Source organism: Falco naumanni, chromosome 4, assembly GCF_017639655.2.
Source record: "Falco naumanni isolate bFalNau1 chromosome 4, bFalNau1.pat, whole genome shotgun sequence".
Lineage (NCBI taxonomy): Eukaryota > Metazoa > Chordata > Aves > Falconiformes > Falconidae > Falco > Falco naumanni.
In genome coordinates this window covers 52,550,366-52,567,787 of record NC_054057.1, presented here as the reverse complement: position 1 = coordinate 52,567,787, position 17,422 = coordinate 52,550,366, and positions in this window count along the sequence as shown.

The window sequence follows — 17,422 nt, the reverse complement described above, 5'->3', positions numbered from 1 at the left end:
AACTTGTATATCTCCACAGATCTATTTAAATACAATATTTTATTCCATTCCATGTAGCTTTTTATACAGTTCTCATCACCATAGCAACAAAGGTCCAGCTCTTCAAAAGGTATTTAGGTACCCTTCAGCACCCAAATCTACCAACTGGGTGCTATGGCAGTCACAAAAATATTGTTAAGCTTCCACACACTCCTCTGTGTGTGTCCAAAGTGCCTGAATACAGGTGGTGCCCATGGCTGAGAAGCTGCTAAGGGCTCCAGCTTAAAGCCAAAACAGGACTTGAAGACAGATCCTCAAAGTGAGAATTTCCCCACTTGATTCTCCAGTGCCTTGGAAACACCATGGGGAGACACTTGAATGCTCACCCAGTGGACAGCTTAGGGACAAGGATGGGCATATATTAATTTCTATATCTGTCAGCGTTGCCATCTTGGCAGCCCCGTACAGCTTGTTGGTTAAAGCACTGATGTGTTGCAGACGGGTTCATATTTTACTCAGAACCATTTGAAACAGAGAAATACACCTCCTTCTCCCACATCCTACCGTAACCCTACTTCCAGTTCTCCCTGTTTAGATGAACAGGCTGAAGCAAAAACATTTCCTCTGCAGAACACCTTCCCCCCAGGGAAAAGGTTTGAATTTTGCCTCAAATGAAGCAAAAACAGGGAACAGAGCTAGAGTTTCCTGCAGCACAAGATTAACAATCATCTGTCATGGTTTGGTTCCATTATCTTTTTGTAAAGGGAGATATGTGTGCAAAGGGATTTTTTTAAAATATACATATTTCTGTGCACATAAATTCTGTACTCCTTTGCATGCTTCTACTTAGATGAATAGTGTGTGTATATTTAGCAGCATTGTACAGATACTGCATGAATAAAGGCTGTTGTGTCTAGTTTTTATTTTCCCTCTCTAAATACCTAAATATATGTTGTATACAGTGATATTTATGTTCAGACATGTGCAAGGCTGTGTGTGCATGTGCTCGGTTTGATGGGGGAAGGGGATCTCCTTGGCACAATACTTATTAGTATCATCAATCATCGGGGGTGTCATTTCCAAATTCCCTTTCCCTTACCTAATTTGCTAAACCTAATTCTTTATCACACTACAACACCCAGCATGAGAGATGGAAGTGATAATGAGAGGTGGCTTGCTCATCCATGCTCTACTGTACAGAAGCAATGTCAGCTTGGCATCTTCTAGAGGGATTTCCCATTTTCTTTCTCTTCCCATGTAGGGTGCTCTGTATCTGCTCAACTCACAGCAATTAGCAGCCCGTTGCATCCCTATTGCACTGTGGCTTTACTTCTGGCTCCTCAGTGTGCTCTTCAGCTGCTGGAGTCCCTAAATCAAGCATCTTGCTTGATCTGTCTGCTGGTGCTGTCTGCCTGTGCTTTTTTGGCTTAGATATATTTGCTAACGCATCCAGTTCAGGACACCTCCAAAATTCACTTTATTAATCTCAGCAACCTAAGGCTATGTATTTTGTTTCCAAGTCTGGTACTAAATTAGTGAAAGACCTTTATCAAAAACATACCTTATTGAATTTGCCAGTCCTGTTCTACTTGTGCAAATAATTGCATGTCTTTAAAACTTCGAGGGAGGAATACACCAAACATGAGTGGAATCTAAAGTACTGACTCAAAACTCCCATCCCTGACATGGACAAGGCCAGGATTTCATCCTGTATGTGCTGTCACTCCCATCCCATACGCAAGTCCTGTTCTTGTCAATGAATTTAACTCACCAGAAGTCATTGATTTCCCTGGGTTTATTCGCAGGGTTGTCCTACACAAAGACTGCTAACGGAATTAGTGGATCTTCATCCTGCACACATAGATTACAGCGCTGGGTTGGGGTTCAGTTATTCATGGACAGGGCTTTGTTTCACCAGCAGACCTTCAAAATATGCAGCAGCTTCTCTCAGTTGTTGCAAAGAGGATGCCATAGAAAGAAAACAGCAACATATGAAAGCACTAATAAAGCAGTTCAGGAGCCCTAGCAGGAAATGACCTTCAAAATTTCATGCACATTAAGGGAAAAAAAAATACAAGCTCTGTTTTTCATAAGATGGGGAAGGTACGTCCAGTGTGTAAAGCTTTTAACACCAACACAAAGAATCAGTGAAGCCTGACTTTTCTATTTGATGAGGAATGAGAAAGACTCAGAATACAAAGATGTCACCAATTAGCAGCATCTCAGCTAGAAGTGTGAATATTTTTAGAAAACTGAAAGAACGGGAGACTTGTTTTTAAACAAAGAAGAGGTTTTAATCAGATGGAGAAACAGATATTATGGAGGATGCTTTACAAAAATCCTTTGGGAATTTGGTTGCTTAGTGCCAGGAGGAATGGTATTTAAATCTTTTTTGTTTTCTTTTCTTTTTTTTTTTTCATTTTGGACATCTATGATTACTCCAGTGACAACACAGTCCCATGAGTTAGACCACTTGGGACTCTCTGTTCAGATGCTGTCACAATGACATCAGTCTTTGTAGGAGCGCAGGAAATAACACTGTGGATCAAGGCACACTGTACTGAGGTTTGACTAAACCCAGGATCTTTATACAAGTCCGGTAAAACAGACCACTTTGGGAAGGACCTGCTGAAAAGGTGAAAAGTCACATCAGTAACTCAGGCCGGCAGCAGTCAGGATTTATCAGAAAATTGGAAGAGAACATTTTCTGACACAGAAGTTGTGATAACAGGAGATGTACAGTAAATGGTCTGCTTTGATAACTGGCTTCACAGTGGTGCACCTTACCCACCGTGCGTGTCCTCCTGAGGCAGGCAGGCAGATGCGCAGCCAAAGCTGCAGTACTTGGATGCCCCTTGTGCAGCAGCCAGAATCCCAACCATGAATGTAGCTATTTACTCAGAGGCCCGGAGACCTCAAAGACTGCTTTCTGTTTACAGAGGAGGTACCTGTTTGCTCAGCTTCCTGACTGAAAACTGTGTTCAGGCAGCTATAGCTGTAAATAAAGGCATAAACAATGGTATTTGAGATTGTTAAAGCTCCTCCAAGCAGAGATTGACTACTACACAGACCCAGTGTTCCTTACTCTAGCATAGGGCAGCTACAAGGAATGAAGTAAGACTTTGGCCCTGAAACTGCAAGTTGCTGGTCAATGGCTATTTGTCTTCCCAGAGTCAGCACTACAACTCTCCCCCTGAGTAAATGCCCCAATATTCAGATTGTCTGAGAAGTGTGAGCATTTTTTTAGCCTTTTGTAGCAGACCTGTAGAGGAAAGTATCATAAAATAAATTGTAAGTGTAAAATTAAATGTGATTAGACATAGGCAGTAAGCCTCAATTCCTGCATATTCCCTGCAGGCTGGGAGAAGTCATTCTCCTCCCTTAAGCTATGCTGTTGACTGTGTCCAGCTGTGTGCCTCACTGACACATACTGTACAGCTACTCCCTGGAGGAGCTGAAGGACTTGCAGCTTGAGCTCACAAGTTTTGGCAGCTCAACATGTCTCCATGTGTCTGTCACGTTATAGTACCCTCCACATGACAACAAGGTAGTCAGTCGTTCCTCTGATGCAAAGTCAGATGGTTGCTATGACAAAGCGTGGTTTTTGTTTGAATGCTATTTTGAGGCTAATGTATACCCCTTGCACCAACATCTAAGGAAGTGTCAGTCAAGATTTGTTTTAGGCTCGCTATCTGAAAGGATGTTCCCTAACGGGTTGGCCATTCCATTGTATCTAATATTTCTATGGATCCTATCAGTACGGCATGTGAGTTAGCCCTCCTGAACTTATCCTACTCATTAGCAACATCAGGAATAGCCATGCGTACAATCTTATATAATATAAGATTATAGGAACATCTTACTGAGTGATGTGGCCATTTTCTCTCACACGTCTATCAGAGGCAAAGGAGCAAGCCCTATACAGATGAACAACTCGAGAGCTATTTAATTAATATAGACCATAACAACCACCTGCAAAGATGGTTGAAGCTCTTACCCCCAGTGACCAGGTTTCCACTCCACCAAGGCAGGCAGAAGTTGGCCAGTCTCAGCTTTTTTTAGTCTGTAGAATTTTAAAGGAGTCATCAAATTATTGCAGGGATATATATTTCTTGCATGCTTTGAAACTGCAAAATATATACTTCATGGCAGAGAATTTTTTGAAAGGTAAGTACCTTATGATTCTCATTTGACTTTAACCAATTACAGTAAAAGTCAGGTAAGGCCAGTCTACCATGCCTGGTAAATTTTATCAACAAGTCTGAAAGACTAAATGTTTCTATTACTGTATTCAGATAATTACCACAGCCACTTACAATTGGATGGTCTGTAGTAGGAAAGATATTATTATTTTTGCAAATCCACCAAGTTATGCACGGAGGTGCCATTCAGGCTAGGACGGTTAGGAAGGCAATTGTCACAATCCTCCTGCAGCTCAAAGGGCTGAGTAACAATTCTGGCCCAGGAGCAAGCCGTATACTGGGTTAAAACACCAGCAATTTTCACCTTGGGGTAAGGTTTAGTGGAACTCATTGTTTTTAATTTGCAGCTTTGAGAAGTGTAACCATCTATGTTTTATGGATTTTTCTTTTCCTATGAGGGAACTCATCAACTTTGATGTCTCTACCTATTGATTCTCTGTATTAAGGGATTGGTAAAACAGATTAACCACAATAGGATGTTAATTAAGACCATGTTTCAGCTTTCCAAAATTACTCTCTTTTTGCAGAAAGCTGATGAATTGACTGGCAGCAGAGACCATCCAAGCCAAGGAGTTAGAAGGTATAGATCGCAAGGGAAACTGTCCACATATCCAAGAGAAAGTCTGGAGACAATGCAATCCTGTTTTCACAACGTGCTGCGTGGGGCTGTTGCATCCGAGTGGTGCTAACAGGGTAAATAACACTTTCCAACAGAAAGGTAAATGCAAATGTCGTGTGTTGTGTTTTTCCACCCTGGTGCTCCCAGAACCCTGCTCTGGAGGAAGAAGCCTCTGCCCACCTTTTACTCTGGCTCTGCTCTGCCTTTCCCAAGCCTCATTTTTGACTGCACTCTCACTGAATATTTTTATTCAGAGTCTGTAAACGTCAGTACCAGCTCGGCTCACATTAGTGTCAGAGAAGTATCTCTTGGCAGTTTACAAAAAAGAAAATAGGAAGTCAAGCATTATTTAATGTGAATGTGGTAGAGTGCCTATGCTGAGCTTCTCTTGGAGGTCTGAGGCTCCAGCTACCTGAAAAAGCTGATAAAAGCTGCTGTCATCCCGTGGTTCAGCCTCCCTCTCCCCCATGGCTCTGGCCCTGCTCTGCTGGGGTGACTCACAACACACGAGAAATCTGGGCTTTTTTGCCTCAGCCTTCACTGGCAACTTTTCTTCCCACACCTCTCTAGTGGATGGACCACAAGGCAGGGACTGGGGGAACAAAGTCCCTCCCACTGTTGGAGAAGATCAGGCCTGTGACCACCTGATGAACCTGAATATACATGTCTGTGGGACCTGATGAGATGCATCCCCAGAGCCCTGAGTGACCTGGCTGATGCAGTTGCCAAACCACAGTGATATCTGAAAAGTCATGACAGTGAAGTGCCTGGTGACAGGAAAAAGGGAAACGTTGCACTCCTTTTTAATAAGGGTAGAAAGGAGGACACTGGGAACTACTGACCTGTCAGCTCATGCTGGTTTTGGCTGGGACAGAGTTAAATTTCTTCATGGTAGCTAGTATGGGGCTATGGTTTGGATTTGCGCTGAAAACAGTGTTGACAATACAGGGATGCTTTAGTTATTTCTGAGCAGTGCTTACACAGCATCACGGCCTCCTCTGCCTCTCACCTGTCCTGGTTTCAGCTAGGAAAGAGTCAATTTTCTTCTTAGTAGCTGGTGCAGAGCTGTGTTTGGGATTTGGTGTGAGAACGATGTTGATAGCACACTGATGTTTTTGGTTGTTGCCCGGTAATGTTGCTGCTAAGTCAAGGACTTTCCAGTTTCTCAGGTCCTACCAGTGAGAGGGCTGGAGGGGCACAGGAAACTGGGAGGGGACACAGCCAGGACAGGTGACCTGGACCAGCCAAAGGGATATTCCAAACCATATGGTGTCATGCTGAGTATATAAGCTGAGGCAAGAAGAAGGAAAGGGATGACATTCAGCATTATGGCGTTTGTCTTCCCGAGTAACCGTTATGCGTGATGGATCCCGGCTTTCCTGGAGATGGCCGGACACCTGCTGGCCCATGGGAAGCGGTGAATGAATTCCTTGCTTTGCTTGCATGCGTGGCTTTTGCTCTACCTATTAAACTGTGTTTATCTCAACCCATGAATTCTCTCACTTCTACCCTTCCAGTTTTCTCCCCCATCCCACCGGGGGGAGCAAGCAAGTGGCTCTGTGGGGTTTAGCTGCCGACAAGCACTAAACCATGACACAGCCTCACCTCTGTGCCTGGGAAGATCATGGAACAGATCCTCCTAGAAGCTATGCTAGGGCACATGGAGGACAGGGAGGTGATTCGACAGAGCCAGCATGGTTTCACCAAGAACAAATCCTGCCTGACCGACTTAGTGGACTTCTAAGGTGGAATGACTACATCAGTAGACAAGGGAAGAGCTATGGATGTCATCTATTTGGACTTCTGTAAAGACCTTTGACACGGTCTCCCTCAGCATCCTTCTCTCTAAATTGAAGAGATGTGGGTTTGATGGAAAGACTGTTTGGTGGATGAGGAATTGGTTGGATGGTCCCATCTAGAGGATAGTAGTCAACACCTCAATGTCGAGATGGATATCAGTGACAGTGGTGTCCCTCTGGGGTCCATGTTAACACTAGTACTGTTCAATATCTTCATCAGTGACATAGACAGTGGGATCAAGTGTACACTCAGCAAGCTTGCAAATGAAACAAAGCTGAGGGGTGCAGCTGACAAGCCTGAGGGACAGGATGCCATCCAGAGGGACCCAGACAAGCTCGAGAAACGGGCCCATGGGAACCTCATGAGGTTCAACAAGGCCAAGCACAAGGTCCTGCAACTGGATCGGGGCATGCCCCCAATATCAATACAGGCTGGGAGGTGAAGAATTTGACAGCAGCCCTGACAAGAAGGACTTGAGGGTACTGGTAGATGAAAAGCTGGACATGAGCTGGCAACGTGCATTCACAGCCCAGAAGGCCAGATGTATCCTGGGCTGCATCAGATGAAGTGTGGCCAGTAGGTCGGGGAAGGTGATTCTGCCCCTCTACTTGCTGTGCTGAGACCCCACCTGGAGTGCAGAGTTCAGCTCTGGAGCCCCCAGCAGAGGAAAGACAAGGACCTGTTGGAACTGGTCCAGAGGAGTGCCACAAAAATTATCAGAGGGGTGGAACGCCTCTCCTAAGAGAGGCTAAGAGGCTGAGAAAGTTGGGATTATTCATCCTGGAGAAGAGAAGACTCTGGGGAGACTTGATCTCAGCCTTTCAGTACTCAAAGGGGGTCTTGTAAGAAAGATGAGGACAGACCTTTTAGTAGGACCTGTTGTGATAAGATAAGGGGTAATGGTTTTAAACTAAAAGAGGGTAAATTTAGACTAGATATAAGGAAGAAATATTTTACAGTGCAGGTGGAGAAACACTGGAACAGGTTTCCCAGAGAGGTGATAGATGCCTCATCCCCAGAAACATTCAAGGCCAGGCTGGACGAGTCTCTAAATAACCTGACCTAGTTGAAGATGTCCCTGCTCATTGCAGGGGGGTTGGGCTAGATGGCCTTTAAGAGTCCCTTCCAACCCAAACTATGCTACAATTCTGTGATTCTGATGCAGACTAGAAGTTAGTGGGGCTATTCACTCAAGTTTCACTTGCATTGAAGTGTTGGCTTTTCAACTGCCCAGTGCTCTTTTAAAGCTGTATTTAGTCAGGAAAACGAGGAGAGTTTGCTTTTTATGCAGCAATATGGATTGCTTTTTGGCTATTCCAGCTGTGAGTGACAATAAATTGGATTGATGCCCAAGGGACATCTCTGGGGCTTGGTCAGGCTGGTGTAGTACAGTTTCAGAGAGAGACAGTACCATGTGGGCTGAGTCACCAGAGGCAAAACCCCCATTACAAAGGGATCCAGCAGACTCTTGTGCCTCATAGCATCATGCAAGCTGGGGTCCATCTTGTAGTTGGGTTTCCAGAAAGAAATGTTGGCAGCACAGCTCTTCAGAGTCATGCACATGCTTATACCCAGTTAATTTCATTTTCTGTGTTGAAAAATTGAGGAGCATGAGCTGTACAGCTTCAGAATACTGTTTAAAAGTGCATCTTTTCTGCATAGGTGGAATATGCAAAATGTGGATACCTTTTTGAAGGAGCATCACTTTGATTATTGATAGGATTTCCTACTTTCAACATTTTCTGGAAGGAAGAGGGATATTTGGTTCAGAGGCTATTTTAGCTGGTTCTATCCATTTTGCTGAACAGAGTTCCTCCCCCCTCCCCAAAAGGCTTTCTTTTTAATAACAGCTGTTATTTCTTTCCAGGTGCTGGGAAGAAAAGTCAAATAAACCCCTCCTTGGGTTCCTTCCAAAGATAAAAAACCCCAAAACATTTTGGCTGTCATTCAGGCCTGCCCTTTCATTAATTCTATTTCAATGTATTTTATATGACCATGCGTCTGTCTTTGCAACAGCAAGGAATCTCAGTGGGACAGAACAGCTTAATCGATCAGCAATCCTGGTCACCCAGAAAGAGTGTTAATTGGCCTTGGTACTTGAAGCATGTGACACCGCCTGACCTAATCATCAGAACTGGAGAAGTCAATAAATTAGAGGAGAAATGCAGATGAATAAAATAAGGACCCAATTCCATACAACGTGCTGTGAACATCATTCCTGAAACCAGTAGCAGTATATGGAAAAGCCAAGTCAAGCATTCACTGGAGAAGGCCCAGGGGAGCTAAAAGCAAGAATAATTTTGTTTTCAGAGTTTCACCTTTTAGTCTTCCATCATGTACATTTGATATGTCTTAGCAATTTGTCTGAAAGCTCCTAACCGAATCTGTGGAAATTATTCATTCTCCCACTCACCTTGCCCCTGCACTCCCCAGGGAGGGACTGAGGCCAGCGAAGCCAATGTGACCTGGTCAGGGGACTGGCAGGGACATGCCAAGGCTCACCTCTCTCTAAGAGAGGGGCAGCGTTCACACAAAATTTGGTGTTTCTGTTAAATGCTGCAGGTGAGATCTCAGCTCCCGTTGCAGCAACAGGAGCAGGTTTGCTTAGCCCCCGGCTCCCGCATTTACCTCCAGCCACTGATGCGCTGATAACTCCAAGCTGCTAATTCAGGCCTGTAATTTAGACACATGAAGAAGCCAGTGCAAACACCTCCCATGGCACCTGCAGCATTAGCCTGGTGAGGGCTGAAGGAGAGTGGATCACCTTCAGAGGCAGGGCGGTGTCCTTTCAGCCTTAATAAAAGTGCTCCTGTCCCTGTGCTGCAGATGAAGAACTTCAGTCCCTGGAGCTGGCAGGGGCAACTTTCCAAGCGTTGACTGCAAGGCATTAGCATGTGCAAGCAAGCACACGGTGCCCACGAGCACGGGGAAGGATGACCCTACGTACACAGCCAGGTTCGAGCATGTGGGCTTTGGGCAGGCAGCCAGGGCAGGCAAAGGCTGGCAAGGGAAAAAGTCTGATATCCCAAACCTGCGTGGGGGCAGAGGCCAGCCCTCTTGTGCTGTGTGGCTGTGTGAGTAGAACACTTAACGCCCCTCCCGTGGGGCTAGGTGGTGTCAGGACTGGGTCTGGAGTAAAGCAGCTCTTCGTCCTGCCTGCTCCAGAGGCAGCATGTACTGCAGTGAATCCTAAGCCTTCTATTAAGCATTCAGAAAAAGAGGGAAATATTCAGTAGACATGTCTCACAGGCAATCTGGTAAAAGGAAGATGGCGTAGAGAGTACCCCTCCCCTCTCCCTGTTGCATTCATGGTGAAGCCACAGCACTGGGGGGCACGAGCCCCTTCAGGGACAACCACCCTGGGACCCTCCTGCGGCAGATGCTATGAGAAAAACTAATGCACACCCTGCCGGGGGTATGGTCCTCCCGACAGACAGCTGTGCATGCTAGCAGCTCTCTGGTGTGCTTAATGCCCACTGCTGTCCTGTCAGGACATGGCAGGTGGCACAAGATCATCAGATGTGGGACAGGGAACATGTCAGCCCCCAGGTATGGAACCATTGGGACTGAAGTCCCAAGGATATGGATGATTAAAATGATGCCTATCACAACCTTTTGAGCACCCATTTGGATTCTGAATTACCTTCTGGTTTTTGTCTTTAAGGGTAATGGTAGGCAAAGTATTTGTGACTGTCCCTGCAGCCATGAAGCTCCTCAAAAGCTGAGCTGATTTTATGATTAAATGTTTCTGGACATAGTAGATGGTAATTTTTTTCCCCTCAGAACCCAGCAGGTGGGAAATGCACAGAATCCAGCCTGATTTTTTTATGCAGCGAAAACTGAAAATGAAAATGAAGAGTTTCCTATTCAAGCCAGAAGCTGCAGGGACTGGGCTAAAGTCTCCGTCTGGGGTAATGAAGTGTCAGAAAAGGGTCCTTTGAAGTAGAGGGTCATGAAGAGCAGATTTTCAGTGAAATTTTTTCCATCTTTTTTTCACCAAATATTGGATTTTTTCAGTAGAAATCTTTCAGTTTTGCTGCTGACTCTCAAGCTAGTTTGAAGGTGGACATCTTCAGTTTTTTTTCAAAACATCCAATTTCAAATTTTCCAATTACACCTTAAATTAACTCTGGACATCCTTACAGCAACTCTGGTATCTCTACTTCGTATTTTGCATCCTGAGCCACTCAGTAGAGCCACACAAGGGATGGAGAAGCATCAGCTGCAGACTGCCATTATCTACATGCACATTCCCATACTCAATGAAAATGAACATCACCATCCCTATTTTATAGGTGGCATAATTAAAGTATTTATCCTTGGTGTTCCATTAGGAAACCAAATCTCCTGACTTTCTCCTTAGAAATTTGTCCCTAAACACCTCCCTTTTATTAATTTATACACATCAAAAATCACAGCTACAATGAAAGAAAGCTTACTGGAAGGCTATCAGGTTTGCAGTTTCCAGCTAGTTAGAACCACCTTGTGTTGGTGCAGTCAGTGGAGGGAACTGGTGGGAGAAGCACTGCTGCCAACCAAGTGCAGAGACACCAGTATCAGCAAAATGACTCCCAGCTCCTAGCAGAGCCAAGATGGTAGCGAAGGGGTGGACATCTCCTACACCAAAAGCTATAGATGCCCACCCATGAGCAAGCGAACATGTGCCTGGTAGGAGTGCTGTGACACTATTTTATCCAGTACAAATGTCTGGAGGTACACTTATCCATCTGTTGGCTGTCCGCATAGCTGTGCTCTTATTCCCTGCCCCGTCATTATGTATATATAGATATATAGAGCTGTGATATATCTCACAGCTCCAGAGATAGTTGCACAGATAAACATCTGTAGGCAAGGTATGGTCCACAGTGGGAAGACTCACTGTGTTAGGAGAGAAGTTAACATAAATTTGCAGTCAAAAGTCACAGATTCAGTCCTATTAGTTGCAACTCTCCAGCAAAATGCATTTTAAAAAAATAAGCAAAGCTTAAAAAAAGATATCAGGAAGAAAGTTAACAAGGCACTAAAAACTCATTTTGTTGCCCTTCAAGTGCCAGAAGGTGTTCAGAGACAGCAGAGCTATTGATGTTAACTCAGATACGGGAGGAAAGGAGACCAGATTACAGTAGCCTGGCAGACAGGAAGGAGAAAAGACATAAGGAATAGGAGCAATAAGGATCAGGAGCAATAAAGTCTCCAGACCAGCCAGGTGAAAAGTGCAAACCTGTTTTGTCCCCTCCTTCCCATAGCTCACTTTTTCCTATAGCCAACAGAAGTGATCTGTACCACATCCTTTATCTGCTGGCCTTTCGCTGGAGAAGACAGGGTTTTTAAATAACAATAATAAAACTTTCCATTTGTATTTTAATAAGGAAACATTTCTTTTTATCAGATTACCAGGCCTGCCATGATTCACCTCCAAGCCCTTCATTTGGCTAATGAATTTATGCCTCTCTCTAGAGGGAGAAAATCTTGTCATTCACAAAATGATGCCATTATCAGCATATCTTATGCCGAGGAGAGGCAGGGAAAGAAATCCCTGCTCAGCTTCATTGGTGCCGGTCTCTCCTTCCTCCTGTGCTTGGCGCTATAAGAGGGAAGGTCATCACTTAGCTTGGACACTGCTCTGCTTGAGGGCTGCTGCCCTGTCTCAAAGCCTTTAAGGTCAGGAGGGACCACAGTGTGCTATGATGCTCCCCCCCCCCCATTTGTCCTCTCTCAGATCAAGGGCTGCTTACTTCGTTACAGCGCAAAAAGCTCCGCAAACCAAGTGGGATGGCCTCCCCAGTCCTTCAACTAAAGGTCAAACAAAGGTGAAATTCTGGCCAGAACATGGTCAAAAGAAGGCTGGACTTTGGTTGCTGTTGGGCTCCTCTGGTGTGGACAGGGAGCTAACCCATATGGCCACAACATCAGTCAGGTGGCTTTGAACTTTATTAGACAGGCTGCCTTCCATCCCCACCGTTCTCTGAGCCATTTCACACCATGCCAGGGCAGCTTCACAGATCTGGCTCAGGACCCTGGGCATCCTGCTCACCACCTGCACTCCCATCATGAATATCTGGCAAACATAAGTTTGCATACAGCAGAGAAGTAAACCTGTGCCCCAGCACGTGGGACAGCTCTAAGAGCTGCAATACAGTCTGGTATTGTTTTTATAGTCTCTGGCTAAAAAACCCACAAAAGTATTTTTTTTTCCTATGCAACTTCAGAATGTCTGTTCTTCATAATCCTCACACAAACTTAGCCTAGGCATAGGCAATCCTTGCTTTCAGCTGTGTGTTGCAGCCCTCCTGGTGCATCACAGAGGGTCTGTGGGAGCTGGGTCTAGCAGTTGTCTATCAGTAGCCCAGCACTCCCATGAGGGATGCAGTTTCCCTGACCAGTGCCCCAGGCACGCTGGGGAATGGCAACTTTCAGGGGAGACCTAAAGCCCACAGCCAGGTAGGAGTCCTTCCAAATCTTGTGATGCTTCCCTTTCTGCAAGAGACACTATTCAGTAACGTCCTGCCTACCTAACACCCAGCCTGTATTTTCCACTGGGAACAGTATTTTTCCACTTTCAGCCCCAAACAATTCTGGGCTAAATACTGTACCACTGCTTCTCTCTGCTGACCTGGGAGGAAGCTGAAAGGATTAGCTGGGACATCCACTTAATTTTTAGCTGGTTGGATTAGGGAAAGCAAATCCCACCCTCTATGCCTACATTAGAGACTGAGCAGTTGGGAGCAGATGGGACCAGGAGAGGAAAGTGTGTGTAGAAGTGAATACTTAGAGGGTTTATCAAAATATCTGTTAGTGGTACACTGCCACACTGTTATCTGCTGTCTCCTGGGAGGTCTAACCCGCACTGAGGCATCAGGCATTCCCTGGTCCTGGGTACGGGCAGGAGAAGCATATCAAGATCGTGGTGCTTCCTTTCCCTCTTGCCTAACCCTTCATATCTCACTGTATATTAAAGGGTAACTCAGACAACTAATTAAATTACTTTCCCCTGACTTAAAAAACTTAATATTAAATAAGCTTTCACAGATGCCAAAAGTAAAAGCTGTAATGGCATTTTCAGCCAGCACTAAATGGATAATTCATTGACATACACTAGAAGTAGTGTAACAAATGCAGCATCAGCCAGCTATTCAGAACAAACCTTTAAAATTGTCTCAGTGACTCATACGGGTCAGACCCAGCTAGACTTGTATATATAGATGCAGGAGTCTGCTTTAGGATGGGGGGGAAGCATTGGTTATGCATGGCAGGGCTGTTTGTGCCTGCCATTTACATAAGCCCTGCTTTTGCAGGGCTGGAATTCACCAAGGAAAATTGCAAAAGCTTTTACAAGCCAGCATACTGCTAAAAAGAAGCCTTGTGAACATTTATATGGTTTTGTGCACATCAGGTGTTGTGTTGGCTACTTTCAGAAAAGCAAGTTTGGGTGGATGCAGAAAAGGCAATGCTGGGAAGGTCTCCCAGGGTAAACACCTACAACACCAACAAAAATTACGGTCTTTTTTTTTCCTCACCGAGAAGAACAAGATTATTAGAGACTGGAACATGTCCAAGCAGTGAGATGACAATACTGGCAGATCACTACAAAGGTGTCCATCCATCCCATTCCTTGGTGAATGGGACAATACAGGGCTACTGCTGTAACCACTCTGCTCTAAAGCAAGGACCCACACCTTTCCTGCAGAGAGCGTGTTAACAGCAGGCTTATCTTGAAGATTTCTATCCTTATGCCATATACTCTCATGTCAGAGGAGCACCAGCCTACAAACCATGTCCATCTCGATTTGGCATCTCGGCCATGGGGGATAAGGGAGGTGGAAGTCAAGCAGGGAAGGAATTTGGCACAACTGAGATTCCAGGCAAGACATGGGATGGAGTCTGTTTCAGCAAGCACAGCTGTAACAAATCTTTCAGAACAAAATACTTGAAAGTGTATGAACCAGCAGTGCATCAAAAATATTTTCTTTCCCAAGTCATCTCATTATCTCATCATGTTGTTATAGTGTCTTTACTCCCTCAGCTGCATGAAAAATAGAAAGAAGGTGATTTAACATAACAGACATAACCTAAGGGTTTCTCCAAAGGGCTCAGCATTCAGTGCTACAGCTGTACAGAATGCCAGATCCTATCTAACTGCTTAGGAGCACAACTTGGTCTGGTTGCCTGTTTTGTGGGTCCTTACAATGGAAGTGCATGCAACGGGCATAACTGCAATTCTTTTCAGACTAATCTTAATAGATCCCAACTTGTTACTTCACCTTCTATAATACCTTATTTTTTTTAAAAAATAAAAATGCAGGCTCTTAGAATGAGCAGTAGAACAGATAAAAAAAATCAATGCTAAAGACCTTCTGTTCTGTAAGGAACATCTCTGAGTCAGGTCACTTACCCAGCTCCTTCAACCATGCATGGCTAAACACACCAGATGTTAAATTAACCTCCCTTTTCAAAAAGACATGTGTATTCCTGTTCATGGAAACAAATCTATAAATAATCAAAAGGTAATTTTGGAAAAAGTGGTGGTTTGTTTTTCCCCTTCAGCCACTTACAAGAGCTTCTTTTCAGCCTCGGCAATGCTTTTATCAGGATTGCAAAGCTGTGGGTCCACTTTGGCTTCTGCCCAACAGATTAGGTGTAGCATCAGTAACACCGCAAGAACTGGTCTTGCTCATTCTCACTCTATCGTAATATCTGTGCGCAGGAACAAACATTTCTGACTTGGACAACACAAATGAAATCTGCTGGAAAATGGAGCAGATTTCCTGCGTGAAGGAAATGGATGCCACATTTAGAAACAAGTGCTACTAGAACACTGCTGTTCACTATTTTTTTTTACATGAACTCAAAAGTCTAAATACCATGTTTTTGGCCATTTTTCCCTTTTTTCCCCCTCTTGTGCTGGAAAGCAACAGTGCCTATGCTCCCACACAAGTGTCACTGGCTGTGAGGCACACAAAACCACTAAGCACTACCCAGCACCAAGGCTACTCTCCAGTTATGCCCTGCTGTGGTCACCACAGCACCTCCTGCCCAGGCTTGGCGTATGCTCAAGCAATGCTATCTGCTGCTGAAGTTATAGCCCTACCTGGAATCCAGTACCGATAGATGTTCAGACTGGCATAATGAGGGGTTTCAAACTGTGCTGCCAGTTTGGGAGTGGCGAGTTACTCCTGGGACACTACTGCCCTGTGAAATTCCCTCCCATACCTTGAATTTTGGTAGAAGCTGTAGAATCCAACTAGTAGGCACACGATGTGGGAGTCAGTTCCCTGAATACAGGTATCCAAAGTCATGTGAGGCACCTCAGGAGATTTAAGCCACCAGCACAGGGCTGGCAAAGAAAACACAAGACTTTGGTCCCAGCCATGTGGCATGAGTGCCAGAGGCTAGGCAGGATACTCACAGCATCTGCAGTGACAAACAAGCACTGAATCCTGCCCAGAGGATAGGATTCAGCTCGTGGATTAAGACACTTAAATATAAATGCTTCCATGTGCGCTACATGCCCAAGTGTCCACTACAGTAAATTACAACCTTGTTGGTGCAGCCTAGAGAGGGATTTATATGTCCAATTGTAGGTGTGTCCTTTTGGGAAGCTGATTAGTAATCAGTCTGCATCAAGGGAAACTTCAGTTAGGTCTTGAAAAGATACTTTTAACAGAGAGGATGCAGAGGAATCTGCATCTCTGGAGACACTTGAAACTTGTCTGGAGATGACCCTGAGCAATGTGCTGTATTGGGTGTGTGTGTGTGTTTGCACTATCTGAGCTGCAGAACTCCACTTTAAAGACCATTCAGTAGCTCTCCACTGACTTTGAAAGGATACCTAAGCTATTTTAGTAAGTATCTTACTCTGTAAGCTGCATCCACCCCTTCTTGTCTAGATCCCACATAACTGATGGCATAAAGCAGAGGGATGAGCAACATGACCATGGCTTTTGCAGGGGGAGGTCATGTCTGAAAAGCCTACTAAGAGGCTTTGAAGGAATCAGTGATTACATTGATGTGGGTGATTTACTTGATATTTTGTATTTGGCTTCCTTTAAAAGCTTTTGGCAAAGGCTGTCCCATGAAAGATTCTTACAGAAACTGAGCTGCCATTGGATTAGGGGGAAGTTTTTTGAAGCTTAATGAGTGATTAAGAGATAAGAAACAGGTTGTGAGGGAAGAGACAGTTTTTGCAGTGGTAGTGGTTCCCCAACAAGGAAGAGGTGATTGCAAGGCAGCAGAGTGTGAATAACACGTTATGTAGGGTCATAAAAACAAACATAATTTAACCATGAAGTGTCATGGAGAAACCTTGCGATAATGCAGAACTGTGAAGATGGCAGATGGAATCATTGATGACACACAAAGTAATGCACATCACGAAATACACATCCCTAACAATAAAGACAGAAAGATGACCTCCAGGCAAGCTATTGCCCTGAAGAAAAGGATTTGGTATCGCTGTGGACGAAGGTGGTTTGAGCGCCAGCTCTGTGCTCAGCAGTGGAGAAGGGCACTGGAGTGTTAGAAATTCCAAAGAAAAGGAAAAAATATAGAACTACACTACTTGACAGTAGGCTGCAGCCTGGCCCCTGTGCACCTCAGGGCACACACAGTAGAAACAGTAATGGACAAGATAAGATGAAAGGTAGCAAAGGTGACCAAAGGCAGGGGACAACTTCTGCAAGGAGAAACAAGTCTTCAGTGTGGAACAGGAAGAACTGAGGAGGAATAGAATAAGTATGTCCATAAAATCAGAAATTACTTCCCTGTTGCAGCACTATCAAAACTAGCTGGCTGCAACAAGGCTTTCACCATCCCATACCAGGTT